Source organism: Schistocerca serialis, chromosome 12, assembly GCF_023864345.2.
Source record: "Schistocerca serialis cubense isolate TAMUIC-IGC-003099 chromosome 12, iqSchSeri2.2, whole genome shotgun sequence".
Taxonomy (NCBI): Eukaryota; Metazoa; Arthropoda; class Insecta; order Orthoptera; family Acrididae; genus Schistocerca; species Schistocerca serialis.
The window spans coordinates 186,015,747-186,033,669 of record NC_064649.1 but is presented as its reverse complement, the minus strand read 5'-3'; positions in this window follow the sequence as shown (position 1 = coordinate 186,033,669).

Below are 17,923 nucleotides of genomic sequence, written 5' to 3'. Positions count from 1 at the left end.
ACGGTAAACCTGAAGTGAAGCATCGGAATCTATAACTAGTGTCACAGGCATTGTTCAAAACATAGATAGTAAGAAGAGTCAGTTTTCTTATACTTAAGTCGGCATTGTGCCTCTTCTATTTAATTCCGAATCAATTTCTGTGTTCCATTGTCATTAAGAAGGTCAGAGGGATACAGTATACCTGAAGTAAAGCATCGGAATCTATAACGAGTGTCACATGAATGGTTCAAGACATAGGCAGTATAAGGAGTCAGTTTTCTTGTACTTAATTCGGCATTGTGCCTTTTGTATTTAATTCCGATGCAATTTCTGTGTTTCATCGTCAATAAGAAGGTCAGAGGCATACAGTAAACCTGAAGTGAAGCATCGGAATCTATAACTAGTTTCACACGAATGGTTTAAATCATAGACAGTAAGAAGAGTCAGTTTTCTTGTAGTTAAGTCGGCATTGTGCCTTTTGTATTTAAATCCGATGCAATTTCAGTGTTTCATAGTCAGTAAGAAGGTCAGAGGAATATAGTGAACCTGAAGTGAAGCTTCGGATTTTATAACTAGTGTCACAGGAATGGTTCAAAACATAGACAGTAAGAAGATCAGTTTTCTTGTACTTAAGTCGGCATTGTGCCTTTTGTATTTAATCCGATGCAACTTCTGTGTTTCATCGTAAATAAGAAGGTCGGAGGGATACGGTAAACCTGAAGTGAAGCATCGGAATCTATAACTAGTGTCACAGGAATGGTTCAAAACATAGACAGTAAGAAAAGTCAGTTTTCTTGTAGTTAAGTCGGCATTGTGCCTTTTGTATTTAAATCCGATGCCATTTCAGTGTTTCTTCGTCAGTAAGAAGGTCAGAGGGATATAGTGAACCTGAAGTGAAGCATCGGATTCTATAACTAGTGTCACAGGAATGGTTCAAACCATAGACAGTAAGAAGATCAGTTTTCTTGTCCTTAAGTCGGCATTGTGCCTTTTGTATTTATTCCGACGCAATTTCTGTGTTTCATCGTAAATAAGAAGGTCGGAGGGATACGGAAAACCTGAAGTGAAGCATCGGAATCTATAACTAGTGTCACAGGAATGGTTCAAAACATAGACAGTAAGAAGAGTCAGTTATCTTGTACTTATTCCGATGCAATTTCTGTGTTTCATCGTCAATAAGAAGGTCAGAGGGATACAGTAAACCTGAAGTGAAGCATCGGAATCTATAACTAGTGTCACAGGAATGGGTCAAACATAGACAGTAAGAAGAGTCAGTTATCTTGTACTTAAGTCGGCATTGTGCCTTTTGTATTTAATTCCGAAGCAATTTCTGTGTTTCATCCTCAATAAGAAGGTCAGAGGGATACAGTAAATCAGAAGTGAAGCATCGGATTCTATAACTAGTGTCACAGGAATGGTTCAAAACATAGACAGTAAGAAGAGTCAGTTTTCTTGTACTTATGTCGGCATTGTGCCTTTTCTATTTAATTTCGATGCAATTTCTGTGTTTCATCGTCAATAAGAAGGTCAGAGGGATACAGTAAACCAGAAGTGAAGCATCGGATTCTATAACTAGTGTCACAGGAATGGTTCAAAACATAGACAGTATGAGGAGACAGTTTTCTTGTACTGAAGTCGGCATTGTGCCTTTTATATATAATTCCGATGCAATTTCTGTGTTTCATCGTCAATAAGAAGGTCAGAGGGATACAGTAAACCTGAAGTGAAGCATCGGAATCTATAACTAGTGTCACAGGAATGGTTCAAAACATAGACAGCATGAAGAGTCAGTTTTCTTGTACTTAAGACGGCATTGTGCCTTTTGTATTTAATTCCAATGCAATTTCTGTGTTTCATCGTCAATAAGAAAGTCAGAGGCATACAGTAAACCTGAAGTGAAGCATCGGAATCTATAACTAGTGTCACAGGAATGGTTCAAAACATAGACAGTAAGAAGAGTCAGTTTCTTGTACTTAAGTCGGCATTGTGCCTTTTGTATTTAATACGATGCAATTTCTGTGTTTCATCGTCAATACGAAGGTGAGGGATACGGTAAACCTGAAGTGAAGCATCGGAATCTATAATTAGTGTCACAGCATTGTTCAAAACATAGATAGTTAGAAGAGTCAGTTTACTTGTACTTAAGACGGCATTGTGCCTTTTGTATTTAATTCCGATTTAATTTCTGTGTTTCATCGTCAATAAGAAGGTCAGAGGGATACAGTAAACCTGAAGTGAAGCATCGAAATCTATAACTAGTGTCACAGGTATAGTTCAAAACATAGACAGTAAGAAGAGTCAGTTTTCTTGTACTTAAGTCGGCATTGTGCCTTTTGTATTTAATTCCGATGCAATTTCAGGGACTCATTGTCAATAAGAAGATCAGAGGGATATAGTGAACCTGAAGTGAAGCATCGGATTCTATAACTAGTGTCACAGGAATGGTTCAAAACACAGACAGTATGAAGAGTCAGTTTTCTTTTACTTGAGTCGGCATTGTGCCTTTTGTATTTAATTCCGATGCAATTTCTGTGTTTCATCGTCAATAAGAAGGTCAGTGGGATACAGTAAACCTGAAGTGAAGCATCGGAATCTGTAACTAGTGTCACAGGAATATTTCAAAACATAGACAGTATGAAGAGTCAGTAATCTTGTACTTAAGTCGGCATTGTGCCTTTTGTATTTAATTCCGATGCAATTTCTGTGTTTCATCGTCAATAAGAAGGTCAGAAGCATACAGTAAACCTGAAGTGAAGCTTCGGAATCTATAACTAGTGTCACAGGTACGGTTCATAACATAGACAGTAAGATGAGTCAGTTTTCTTGTATTTATGTCGGCATTATGCTTTTTTGTATTTAATTCCGATGCAATTTCTGTGTTTCATCGTCAATGAGAAGGTCAGAGGGATACAGTAAACCTGAAGTGAAGCATCGGAATCTATAACTAGTGTCACAGGAATGGTTCAAAGCATAGACAGTAAGAAGAGTCAGTTTTCTTGTACTTAAGTCGGCATTGTGCCTTTTGTATTTAATTCCGATGCAATTTCTGAGTTTCATCGTCAATAAGAAGGTCAGAGGGATACAGTAAACCTGAAGTGAAGCATCGGAATCTATAACTAGTGTCGCAGGAATGGTTCAAAATATAGAGAGTGAGAAGAGTCAGTTTTCTTGTACTTAAGTCGGCATTGTGCCTTTTATATATAATTCCGATGCAATTTCTGTGTTTCATCGTCAGTAAGAAGGTCAGAGGGATATAGTGAACCTGAAGTGAAGCATCGGATTCCATAACTAGTGTCACAGGAATGGTTCAAACCATAGACAGTAAGAAGATCAGTTTTCTTGTCCTTAAGTCGGCATTGTGCCTTTTGTATTTATTCCGACGCAATTTCTGTGTTTCATCGTAAATAAGAAGGTCGGAGGGATACGGAAAACCTGAAGTGAAGCATCGGAATCTATAACTAGTGTCACAGGAATGGTTCAAAACATAGACAGTAAGAAGAGTCAGTTATCTTGTACTTATTCCGATGCAATTTCTGTGTTTCATCGTCAATAAGAAGGTCAGAGGGATACAGTAAACCTGAAGTGAAGCATCGGAATCTATAACTAGTGTCACAGGAATGGGTCAAACATAGACAGTAAGAAGAGTCAGTTATCTTGTACTTAAGTCGGCATTGTGCCTTTTGTATTTAATTCCGAAGCAATTTCTGTGTTTCATCCTCAATAAGAAGGTCAGAGGGATACAGTAAACCAGAAGTGAAGCATCGGATTCTATAACTAGTGTCACAGGAATGGTTCAAAACATAGACAGTAAGAAGAGTCAGTTTTCTTGTACCTATGTCGGCATTGTGCCTTTTCTATTTAATTTCGATGCAATTTCTGTGTTTCATCGTCAATAAGAAGGTCAGAGGGATACAGTAAACCAGAAGTGAAGCATCGGATTCTATAACTAGTGTCACAGGAATGGTTCAAAACATAGACAGTATGAGGAGACAGTTTTCTCTTACTTAAGTCGGCATTGTGCCTTTTATATATAATTCCGATGCAATTTCTGTGTTTCATCGTCAATAAGAAGGTCAGAGGGATACAGTAAACCTGAAGTGAAGCATCGGAATCTATAACTAGTGTCACAGGAATGGTTCAAAACATAGACAGCATGAAGAGTCAGTTTTCTTGTACTTAAGACGGCATTGTGCCTTTTGTATTTAATTCCAATGCAATTTCTGTGTTTCATCGTCAATAAGAAAGTCAGAGGCATACAGTAAACCTGAAGTGAAGCATCGGAATCTATAACTAGTGTCACAGGAATGGTTCAAAACATAGACAGTAAGAAGAGTCAGTTTCTTGTACTTAAGTCGGCATTGTGCCTTTTGTATTTAATACGATGCAATTTCTGTGTTTCATCGTCAATACGAAGGTGAGGGATACGGTAAACCTGAAGTGAAGCATCGGAATCTATAATTAGTGTCACAGCATTGTTCAAAACATAGATAGTTAGAAGAGTCAGTTTACTTGTACTTAAGACGGCATTGTGCCTTTTGTATTTAATTCCGATTTAATTTCTGTGTATCATCGTCAATAAGAAGGTCAGAGGGATACAGTAAACCTGAAGTGAAGCATCGAAATCTATAACTAGTGTCACAGGTATAGTTCAAAACATAGACAGAAAGAAGAGTCAGTTTTCTTGTACTTAAGTCGGCATTGTGCCTTTTGTATTTAATTCCGATGCAATTTCAGGGACTCATTGTCAATAAGAAGATCAGAGGGATATAGTGAACCTGAAGTGAAGCATCGGATTCTATAACTAGTGTCACAGGAATGGTTCAAAACATAGACAGTATGAAGAGTCAGTTTTCTTTTACTTGAGTCGGCATTGTGCCTTTTGTATTTAATTCCGATGCAATTTCTGTGTTTCATCGTCAATAAGAAGGTCAGTGGGATACAGTAAACCTGAAGTGAAGCATTGGAATCTGTAACTAGTGTCACAGGAATGGTTCAAAACATAGACAGTATGAAGAGTCAGTAATCTTGTACTTAAGTCGGCATTGTGCCTTTTGTATTTAATTCCGATGCAATTTCTGTGTTTCATCGTCAATAAGAAGGTCAGAAGCATACAGTAAACCTGAAGTGAAGCTGCGGAATCTATAACTAGTGTCACAGGTACGGTTCATAACATAGACAGTAAGATGAGTCAGTTTTCTTGTATTTATGTCGGCATTATGCTTTTTTGTATTTAATTCCGATGCAATTTCTGTGTTTCATCGTCAATGAGAAGGTCAGAGGGATACAGTAAACCTGAAGTGAAGCATCGGAATCTATAACTAGTGTCACAGGAATGGTTCAAAGCATAGACAGTAAGAAGAGTCAGTTTTCTTGTACTTAAGTCGGCATTGTGCCTTTTGTATTTAATTCCGATGCAATTTCTGTGTTTCATCGTCAATAAGAAGGTCAGAGGGATACAGTAAACCTGAAGTGAAGCATCGGAATCTATAACTAGTGTCGCAGGAATGGTTCAAAATATAGAGAGTAAGAAGAGTCAGTTTTCTTGTACTTAAGTCGGCATTGTGCCTTTTATATATAATTCCGATGCAATTTCTGTGTTTCATCGTCAGTAAGAAGGTCAGAGGGATATAGTGAACCTGAAGTGAAGCATCGGATTCTATAACTAGTGTCACAGGAATGGTTCAAAACGTAGACAGTAAGAAGATCAGTTTTCTTGTCCTTAAGTCGGCATTGTGCCTTTTATATTTAATCCGATGCAATTTCTGTGTTTCATCGTAAATAAGAAGGTCGGAGGGATACGGTAAACCTGATGTGAAGCATCGGAATCTACAACTAGAGTCACAGGAATTGTTCAAATCATAGACAGTAAGAATAGTTAGTTTTCTTGTACTTAAGTCGGCATTTATCCTTTTGTATTTATTTCCGATGCGATTTCTGTGTTTCATCGTCAATAAGAAGGTCAGAGGTATACAGTAGACCAGAAGTGAAGCATCGGAATCTATAACTAGTGTCACAGGTATGGTTCAAAACACAGACAGTAAGATGAGTCAGTTTTCTTGTACTTAAGTCAGCATTGTGCTTTTTTGTATTTAATTCCGATGCAATTTCTGTGTTTCATCGTCAATAAGAAGGTCAGAGGGATACAGTAAACCTGAAGTGAAGCATCGGAATCTATAACTAGTGTCACATTAATGGTTCAAAGCGTAGACAGTAAGAAGAGTCCGTTTTCTTGTACTTAAGTCGGCATTGCGCCTTCTCTATTTATTTCCGATGCAATCTCGGTGTTTCATCGTCAATAAGAAGGTCAGAGGGATACAGTAAACCTGAAGTGAACCATCGGAATCTATAACTAGTGTCACAGGAATGTTTCAAAGCATAGACAGTAAGAAGAGTCAGTTTTCTTGTACTTAAGTCGTCATTGTGCCTTTTGTATTTAATTCCGATGCAATTTCTGTGTTTCATCGTCAATAAGGAGGTCAGAGGGATACAGTAAACCTGAAGTGAAGCATCGGAATCTATAACTAGTGTCACACGAATGGTTCAAAATATAGACAGTAAGAATAGTCAGTTTTCTTGTACTTAAGTCGGCATTTATCCTTTTGTATTTATTTCCGATGCAATTTCTGTGTTTCATCGTCAATAAGAAGGTCTGAGGTATACAGTAAACCAGAAGTGAAGCATCGGAATCTATAACTAGTGTCACAGGTATGGTTCAAAACACAGACAGTAAGATGAGTCAGTTTTCTTGTACTTAAGTCAGCATTGTGCTTTTTTGTATTTAATTCCGAAGCAATTTCTGTTTTTCATCGTCAATAAGAAGGTCAGAGGGATACAGTAAACCTGAAGTGAACCATCGGAATCTATAACTAGTGTCACAGGAATGGTTCAAAGCATAGACAGTAAGAAGAGTCCGTTTTCTTGTACTTAAGTCGGCATTGCGCTTTTCTATTTATTTCCGATGCAATCTCGGATTTTCATTGTCAATAAGAAGGTCAGAGGGATACTGTAAACCTGAAGTGAACCATCGGAATCTATAACTAGTGTCACAGGAATGGTTCAAAGCATAGACAGTAAGAAGAGTCAGTATTCTTGTACTTAAGTCGTCATTGTGCCTTTTGTATTTAATTCCGATGCAATTTCTGTGTTTCATCGTCAATAAGGAGGTCAGAGGGATACAGTAAACATGAAGTGAAGCATCGGAATCTGTAACTAGTGTCACAGGAATGGTTCAAAACATAGACAGTAAGAATAGTCAGTTTTCTTGTACTTAAGTCGGCATTGTGCCTTTTATATGTAATTCCGATGCAATTACTAGGTTTCATCGTCAATAAGAAGGTCGGAGGGATACGGTAAACCTGAAGTGAAGCATCAGAATCTATAACTAGTGTCACAGGCATTGTTCAAAACATAGATAGTAAGAAGAGTCAGTTTTCTTGTACTTAAGTCGGCATTGTGCCTCTTCTATTTAATCCCGATTCAATTTCTGTGTTCCATTGTCATTAAGAAGGTCAGAGGGATACAGTAAACCTGAAGTGAAGCATCGTAATCTATAACTAGTGTCACAGGAATGGTTCAAAACTTAGACAGTAAGAAGAGTCAGTTTTCTTGTACGTAAGTCGGCATTGTGCCTTTTGTATTTAATTCCGATGCAATATCTGTGTTTCATCGTCAATAAAAAGGTCAGAGCGATACAGTAATGCTGAAGTGAAGAATCGGAATCTATAACTAGTGTCACTGGAATGGTTCAAATCATAGACAGTAAGAAGAGTCAGTTATCTTGTACTTAAGTCGGCATTGTGCCTTTTGTATTTTATTCCGATGCAATTTCTGTGTTTCATCGTCAATAATAAGGTCAGAGGTATACAGTAAACCAGAAGTGAAGCATCGGAATCTATAACTAGTGTCACATTTATGGTTCAAAACATAGACAGTAAGAATAGTAAGTTTTCTTGTACTTAAGTCGGCATTGTGCCTTTTATATATAATTCCGATGCAATTACTGGGTTTCATCGTCAATAAGAAGGTCGGAGGGATACGGTAAACCTGAAGTGAAGCATCGGAATCTATAACTAGTGTCACAGGCATTGTTCAAAACATAGATAGTAAGAAGAGTCAGTTTTCTTGTACTTAAGTCGGCATTGTGCCTTTTCTATTTAATTCCGATTCAATTTCAGTGTTTCACTGTCATTAAGAAAGTCAGAGGGATACAGTAAACCTGAAGTGAAGCATCGGAATCTATAACTAGTGTCACAGGAATGGTTCAAAACTTAGACAGTAAGAAGAGTCAGTTTTCTTGTACGTAAGTCGGCATTCTACATTTTGTATTTAATTCCGATGCAATATCTGTGTTTCATCGTCAATAAGAAGGTCAGAGGGATACAGTAAAGCTGAAGTGAAGAATAGGAATCTATAACTAGTGTCACAAGAATGGTTCAAAACATAGACAGTAAGAAGAGTCAGTTATCTTGTACTTAAGTCGGCATTGTGCCTTTTGTATTTTATTCCGATGCAATTTCTGTGTTTCATCGTCAATAAGAAGGTCAGAGGGATACAGTAAACCTGAAGTGAAGCATCGGAATCTATAACTAGTGTCACAGGAATGGTTCAAAACATAGACAGTAAGAAGAGTCAGTTTTCTTGTACTTAAGTCGGCATTGTGCCTTTTATATATAATTCCGATGCAATTTCTGTGTTTCATCGTCAATAAGAAGGTCGGAGGGATACGGTAAACCTGAAGTGAAGCATCGGAATCTATAACTAGTGTCACAGGCATTGTTCAAAACATAGATAGTAAGAAGAGTCAGTTTTCTTGTACTTAAGTCGGCATTGTGCCTCTTCTATTTAATTCCGATTCAATTTTTGTGTTCCATTGTCATTAAGAAGGTCAGAGGGATACAGTAAACCTGAAGTGAAGCATCGGAATCTATAACTAGTGTCACAGGAATGGTTCAAACAGAGACAGTAAAAAGGGTCAGTTATCGTGTACTTAAGTCGGCATTGTGCCTTTTGTATTTAATTCCGAAGCAATTTCTGTGTTTCATCCTTAATAAGAAGGTCAGAGCGATACAGTATACCTGAAGTAAAGCATCGGAATCTATTACGAGTGTCACATGAATGGTTCAAGACATAGACAGTATGAGGAGTCAGTTTTCTTGTACTTAATTCGGCATTGTGCCTTTTGTATTTAATTCCGATGCAATTTCTGTGTTCATCGTCAATAAGAAGGTCAGAGGCATACAGTAAACCTGAAGTGAAGCATCGGAATCTATAACTAGTTTCACAGGAATGGTTTAAAACATAGACAGTAAGAAGAGTCAGTTTTCTTGTAGATAAGTCGGCATTGTGCCTTTTGTATTTAAATCCGATGCAATTTCAGTGTTTCATCGTCAGTAAGAAGGTCAGAGGGATATAGTGAACCTGAAGTGAAGCATCGGATTCTATAACTAGTGTCACAGGAATGGTTCAAAACATAGACAGTAAGAAGATCAGTTTTCTTGTCCTTAAGTCGGCATTGTGCCTTTTGTATTTAATCCTATGCTATTTCTGTGTTTCATCGTAAATAAGAAGGTCGGAGGGATACGGTAAACCTGAAGTGAAGCATCGGAATCTATAACTAGTGTCACAGGAATTGTTCAAATCATAGACAGTAAGAATGGTCAGTTTTCTTGTACTTAAGTCGGCATTTATCTTTTGTATTTATTTCCGATGCAATTTCTGTGTTTCATCATCAATAAGAAGGTCAGAGGTATACAGTAAACGAGAAGTGAAGCATCGGAATCTATAACTAGTGTCACAGGTATGGTTCAAAACACAGACAGTAAGATGAGTCAGTTTTCTTGTACTTAAGTCAGCATTGTGTTTTTTTGTATTTAATTCCGATGCAATTTCTGTGTTTCATCGTCAACAAGAAGGTCAGAGGGATACAGTAAACCTGAAGTGAAGCATCGGAATCTATAACTAGTGTCACAGGAATGGTTCAAAACATAGACAGTAAGAAGAGTCAGTTTTCTTGTACTTAAGTCGGCATTGTGCCTTTTCTATTTAATTTCGAAGCAATTTCTGTGTTTCATCGTCAATAAGAAGGTCAGAGGTATACAGTAAACATGAAGTGAAGCATCGGAATCTATAACTAGTGTCACAGGAATGGTTCAAATCATAGACAGTATGAGGAGTCAGTTTTCTTATACTTAAGTCGGCATTCTGCCTTTTGTATTTATTTCCGATGCAATATCTGTGTTTCATCGTCAATAAAAAGGTCAGAGCGATACAGTAATGCTGAAGTGAAGAATCGGAATCTATAACTAGTGTCACAGGAATGGTTCAAAACATAGACAGTAAGAAGAGTCAGTTATCTTGTACTTAAGTCGGCATTGTGCCTTTTGTATTTTATTCCGATGCAATTTCTGTGTTTCATCGTCAATAAGAAGGTCAGAGGGATACAGTAAACCTGAAGTGAAGCATCGGAATCTATAACTAGTGTCACAGGAATGGTTCAAACAGAGACAGTAAAAAGAGTCAGTTATCGTGAACTTAAGTCGGCATTGTGCCTTTTGTATTTAATTCCGAAGCAATTTCTGTGTTTCATCCTCAATAAGAAGGTCAGAGGGATACAGTATACCTGAAGTAAAGCATCGGAATCTATAACGAGTGTCACATGAATTGTTCAAGACATAGACAGTATGAGGAGTCAGTTTTCTTGTACTTAATTCGGCATTGTGCCTTTTGTATTTAATTCCGATGCAATTTCTGTGTTTCATCGTCAATAAGAGGGTCAGAGGCATACAGTAAACCTGAAGTGAAGCATCGGAATCTATAACTAGTGTCACAGGAATGGTTCAAAACATAGACAGTAAGAAGAGTCAGTTTTCTTGTAGTTAAGTCGGCATTGTGCCTTTTGTATTTAAATCCGATGCCATTTCAGTGTTTCATCGTCAGTAAGAAGGTCAGAGGGATATAGTGAACCTGAAGTGAAGAATCGGAATCTATAACTAGTGTCACAAGAATGGTTCAAAACATAGACAGTAAGAAGAGTCAGTTATCTTGTACTTAAGTCGGCATTGTGCCTTTTGTATTTAATTCCGATGCAATTTCTGTGTTTCATCGTCAATAAGAAGGTCAGAGGGATACAGTAAACCTGAAGTGAAGCATCGGAATCTATAACTAGTGTCACAGGAATGGTTCAAAACATAGACAGTAAGAAGAGTCAGTTTTCTTGTACTTAAGTCGGCATTGTGCCTTTTCTATTTAATTTCGATGCAATTTCTGTGTTTCATCGTCAATAAGAAGGTCAGAGGTATACAGTAAACATGAAGTGAAGCATCGGAATCTATAACTAGTGTCACAGGAATGGTTCACATCACAGACAGTATGAGGAGTCAGTTTTCTTGTACTTAAGTCGGCATTGTGCCATTTATATATAATTCCGATGCAATTTCTGTGTTTAATCGTCAATAAGAAGGTCAGAGGGATACAGTAAACCTGAAGTGAAGCATCGGAATCTATAACTAGTGTCACAGGAATGGTTCAATTCATAGACAGCATGAAGAGTCAATTTTCTTGTACTTAAGTCGGCATTGTGCCTTTTGCATTTAATTCCGATGCAATTTCTGTGTTTCATCGTTAATAAGAAAGTCAGAGGCATACAGTAAACCTGAAGTGAAGCATCGGAATCTATAACTAGTGTCACAGGAATGGTTCAAAACGTTGACAGTAAGAAGAGTAAGTTTTCTTGTACTTAAGTCGGCATTGTGCGTTTTGTATTTAATTCCGATGCAATTTCAGTGTTTCATCGTCAATAAGAAGGTCAGAGGGATATAGTGAACCTGAAGTGAAGCATCGGATTCTATAACTAGTGTCACAGCATTGTTCAAAATATAGATAGTTAGAAGAGTCAGTTTTCTTGTACTTTAGACGGCATTGTGCCTTTTGTATTTAATTCCGATTCAATTTCTGTGTTTCATCGTCAATAAGAAGGTCAGAGGGATACAGTAAACCTACAGTGAAGCATCGGAATCTATAACTAGTGTCACAGGTATGGTTCAAAACATAGACAGTAAGAAGAGTCAGTTTTCTTGTTCTTAAGTCGGCATTGTGCGTTTCGTATTTAATTCCGATGCAATTTCAGTGACTCATCGTCAATAAGAAGGTCAGAGGGATATAGTGAACCTGAAGTGAAGCATCGGATTCTATAACTAGTGTCACAGGAATGGTTCAAAACATAGACAGTAAGAAGATCAGTTTTCTTGTACTTAAGTCGGCATTGTGCCTTTTGTATTTAATTCTGATGCAATTTCAGTGTTTCACCGTCAATAAGAAGGTCAGAGGGATGTAGTGAACCTGAAGTGAAGCATCGGATTCTATAACTAGTGTCACAGGAATGGTTCAAAACATACACAGTAAGAAGATCAGTTTTCTTGTACTTAAAACGGCATTGTGCCATTTGTATTTAATTCCGATGGAATTTCAGTGTTTCACCGTCAATAAGAAGGTCAGAGGGATGTAGTGAACCTGAAGTGAAGCATCGGATTCTATAACTAGTGTCACAGGAATGGTTCAAAACATAGACAGTATGGAGAGTCAGTTTTCTTGTACTTAAGTCGGCATTGTGCCTTTTGTATTTAATTCCGATGCAATTTCTGTGTTTCATCGTCAATAAGAAGGTCAGTGGGATACAGTAAACCTGAAGTGAAGCATCGGTATCTGTAGCTAGTGTCACAGGAATGGTTCAAAGCATAGACAGTATGAAGAGTCAGTAATCTTGTACTTAAGTCGGCATTGTGCCTTTTGTATTTAATTCCGATGCAATTTCTGTGTTTCATCGACAATAAGAAGGTCAGAAGCATACAGTAAACCTGAAGTAAAGCATCGGAATCTATAACTAGTGTCACAGGTATGGTTCAAAACATAGACTGTAAGATGAGTCAGTTTTCTTGTATTTAAGTCGGCATTATGCTTTTTTGTATTTAATTCCGATGCAATTTCTGTGTTTCATCGTCATTAAGAAGGTCAGAAGGATACAGTAAACCTGGAGTTTAAGCATCGGAATCTATAACTAGTGTCACAGGAATGGTTCAAAACATAGACAGTAAGAAGAGCCCGTTTTCTTGTACTTACGTCAGCATTGTGCCTTTCCTATTTAATTCCGATGCAATTTCTGTGTTTCATCGTCAATAAGAAGGTCAGAGGGATACAGGAAACCTGAAGTGAAGCATCGGAATCTACAACTAGTGTCACAGGAATGGTTCAAAACATAGACAGCAAGAAGAGTCAGTTTTCTTGTACTTAAGAAGGCATTGTGCCTATTGTATTTAATTCCGATGCAATTTCTGTGTTTCATCGTCAATAAGAAAGTCAGAGGCATACAGTAAACCTGAAGTGAAGCATCGGAATCTATAACTAGTGTCACAGGAATGGTTCAAACCATAGACAGTAAGAAGAGTCAGTTTTCTTGTACTTAAGTCGGCATTGTGCCTTTTGTATTTAATTCCGCTGCAATTTCAGTGTTTCATCGTCAATAAGAAGGTCAGAGGGATATAGTGAACCTGAAGTGAAGCATCGGATTCTATAACTAGTGTCACAGGAATGATTCAAAACATGGACAGTAAGAAGATCAGTTTTCTTGTACTTAAGTCGGCATTGTGCCTTTTGTATTTAATCCGATGCAATTTCTGTGTTTCATCGTCAATAAGAAGGTCGGAGGGATACGGTAAACCAGAAGTGAAGCATCGGAATCTATAACTGGTGTCACAGCATTGTTCAAAATATAGATAGTAAGAAGAGTCAGTTTTCTTGTACTTAAGTCGGCATTGTGCCTTTTGTATTTAATTCCGATTCAATTTCTGTGTTTCATCGTCAATAAGAAGGTCAGAGGGATACAGTAAACCTACAGTGAAGCATCGGAATCTATAACTAGTGTCACAGGTATGGTTCAAACATAGACAGTAGGAAGAGTCAGTTTTCTTGTACTTAAGTCGGCATTGTGTCTTTTGTATTTAATTCCGATGCAATTTCAGTGACTCATCGTCAATAAGAAGGTCAGAGGGATATAGTGAACCTGAAGTGAAGCATCGGATTCTATAACTAGTTTCACAGGAATGGTTCAAAACATAGACAGTAAGAAGATCAGTTTTCCTGTACTTAAGTCGGCATTGTGCCTTTTGTATTTAATTGCGATGCAATTTCAGTGTTTCATCGTCAATAAGAAGGTCAGAGGGATGTAGTGAACCTGAAGTGAAGCATCGGATTCTATAACTAGTGTCACAGGAATGGTTCAAAACACAGACAGTAAGAAGATCGGTTTTCTTGTACTTAAGTCGGCATTGTGCCTTTTGTATTTAATCCGATGCAATTTCTGTGTTTCATCGTCAATAAGAAGGTCAGAGGTATACAGTAAACCTGAAGTAAAGCATCGGAATCTATAACTAGTGTCACAGGAATGTTCAAAACATAGACAGTATGAAGAGTCAGTTTTCTTGTACTTAAGTCGGCATTGTGGCTATTGTATTTAATTCCGATGCAATTTCTGTGTTTCATCGTCAATAAGAAGGTCAGTGGGATACAGTAAACCTGAAGTGAAGCATCGGAATCTGTAACTAGTGTCACAGGAATGGTTCAAAACATAGACAGTATGAAGAGTCAGTTTTCTTGTACTTAAGTCGGCATTGTGCCTTTTGTATTTAATTCCGATGCAATTTCTGTGTTTCATCGTCAATAAGAAGGTCAGAAGCATACAGTAAACCTGAAGTGAAGCATCGGAATCTATAACTAGTGTCACAGGTATGGTTCAAAACATAGACAGTAGGAAGAGTCAGTTTTCTTGTACTTAAGTCGGCATTGTGGCTATTGTATTTAATTCCGATGCAATTTCTGTGTTTCATCGTCAATAAGTAGGTCAGTGGGATACAGTAAACCTGAAGTGAAGCATCGGAATCTGTAACTAGTGTCACAGGAATGGTTCAAAACATAGACAGTATGAAGAGTCAGTTTTCTTGTACTTAAGTCGGCATTGTGCCTTTTGTATTTAATTCCGATGCAATTTCTGTGTTTCATCGTCAATAAGAAGGTCAGAAGCATACAGTAAACCTGAAGTGAAGCATCGGAATCTATAACTAGTGTCACAGGTATGGTTCAAAACATAGACAGTAAGATGAGTCAGTTTTCTTGTACTTAAGTCGGCATTGTTCTTTTTTGTACTTAATTCCGATGCAATATCTGTGTTTCATCGTCAACAAGAAGGTCAGAGGGATACAGTAAACCTGAAGTGAAGCATCGGAATCTATAACTAGTGTCACAGGAAAGGTTCAAAATATAGACAGTAAGAAGAGCCCGTTTTCTTGTACTTAAGTCAGCATCGTGCCTTTCCTATTTAATTCCGATGCAATTTCTGTGTTTCATCGTCAATAAGAAGGTCAGAGGGATACAGTAAACCTGAAGTGAAGCATCGGAATCTACAACTAGTGTCACAGGAATGGTTCAAAACATAGACAGCAAGAAGAGTCAGTTTTCTTGTACTTAAGAAGGCATTGTGCCTTTTGTATTTAATTCCGATGCAATTTCTGTGTTTCATCGTCAATAAGAAAGTCAGAGGCATACAGTAAACCTGAAGTGAAGCATCGGAATCTATAACTAGTGTCACAGGAATGGTTCAAACCATAGACAGTAAGAAGAGTCAGTTTTCTTGTACTTAAGTCGGCATTGTGCCTTTTGTATTTAATTCCGCTGCAATTTCAGTGTTTCATCGTCAATAAGAAGGTCAGAGGGATATAGTGAACCTTAAGTGAAGCATCGGATTCTATAACTAGTGTCACAGGAATGGTTCAAAACATGGACAGTAAGAAGATCAGTTTTCTTGTACTTAAGCCGTCATTGTGCCTTTTGTATTTAATCCGATGCAATTTCTGTGTTTCATCGTCAATAAGAAGGTCGGAGGGATACGGTAAACCAGAAGTGAAGCATCGGAATCTATAACTGGTGTCACAGCATTGTTCAAAATATAGAAAGTAAGAAGAGTCAGTTTTCTTGTACTTAAGTCGGCATTGTGCCTTTTGTATTTAATTCCGATTCAATTTCTGTGTTTCATCGTCAATAAGAAGGTCAGAGGGATACAGTAAACCTACAGTGAAGCATCGGAATCTATAACTAGTGTCACAGGTATGGTTCAAACATAGACAGTAGGAAGAGTCAGTTTTCTTGTACTTAAGTCGGCATTGTGTCTTTTGTATTTAATTCCGATGCAATTTCAGTGACTCATCGTCAATAAGAAGGTCAGAGGGATATAGTGAACCTGAAGTGAAGCATCGGATTCTATAACTAGTTTCACAGGAATGGTTCAAAACATAGACAGTAAGAAGATCAGTTTTCCTGTACTTAAGTCGGCATTGTGCCTTTTGTATTTAATTGCGATGCAATTTCAGTGTTTCATCGTCAATAAGAAGGTCAGAGGGATGTAGTGAACCTGAAGTGAAGCATCGGATTCTATAACTAGTGTCACAGGAATGGTTCAAAACACAGACAGTAAGAAGATCGGTTTTCTTGTACTTAAGTCGGCATTGTGCCTTTTGTATTTAATCCGATGCAATTTCTGTGTTTCATCGTCAATAAGAAGGTCAGAGGTATACAGTAAACCTGAAGTAAAGCATCGGAATCTATAACTAGTGTCACAGGAATGTTCAAAACATAGACAGTATGAAGAGTCAGTTTCCTTGTACTTAAGTCGGCATTGTGGCTATTGTATTTAATTCCGATGCAATTTCTGTGTTTCATCGTCAATAAGAAGGTCAGTGGGATACAGTAAACCTGAAGTGAAGCATCGGAATCTGTAACTAGTGTCACAGGAATGGTTCAAAACATAGACAGTATGAAGAGTCAGTTTTCTTGTACTTAAGTCGGCATTGTGCCTTTTGTATTTAATTCCGATGCAATTTCTGTGTTTCATCGTCAATAAGAAGGTCAGAAGCATACAGTAAACCTGAAGTGAAGCATCGGAATCTATAACTAGTGCCACAGGTATGGTTCAAATCATAGACAGTAAGATGAGTCAGTTTTCTTGTACTTAAGTCGGCATTGTTCTTTTTTGTACTTAATTCCGATGCAATATCTGTGTTTCATCGTCAACAAGAAGGTCAGAGGGATACAGTAAACCTGAAGTGAAGCATCGGAATCTATAACTAGTGTCACAGGAAAGGTTCAAAATATAGACAGTAAGAAGAGCCCGTTTTCTTGTACTTAAGTCGGCATTGTGCTTTTTTCTATTTAATTCCGATGCAATTTCTGTGTTTCATCGTCAATACGAAGGTCAGAGTGATACAGTAAACCTGAAGTGAAGCATCGGAAACTATAACTAGTGTCACAGGAATGGTTCATAACATAGACAGTAAGAAGAGTCAGTTTTCTTGTACTTAAGTCGGCATTGTGCCTTTTGTATATAATTCCGATGCAATTTCTGTGTTTCATCGTCAATAAGCAGGTCAGAGGGATACAGTAAACCAGAAGTGAAGAATCGGAAACTATAACTAGAGTCACAGGAATGGTTCAAAACATAGACAGTAAGAAGATCAGTTTTCTTGTACTTACGTCGGCATTGTCCCTTTTATATATAATTCCGATGTAATTTCTGTGTTTCATCGTCAATAAGAAGGTCAGAGGGATACAGTAAACCTGAAGTGAAGTATCGGAATCTATAACTAGTGTCACAGGAATGGTTTAAAACATAGACAGCATGAAGAGTCAGTTTTCTTGTACTTAAGAAGGCATTGTTCCTTTTGTATTTCATTACGAAGCAATATCTATGTTTCATCGTCAATAAGAAAGTCAGAGGCATACAGTAAACCTGAAGTGAAGCATTGGAATCTATAACTAGTGTCACAGGATTGGTTCAAAACTTAGACAGTAAGAAGATCAGTTTTCTTGTACTTAAGTAGGCGTTGTGCCTTTTGTATTTAATTCC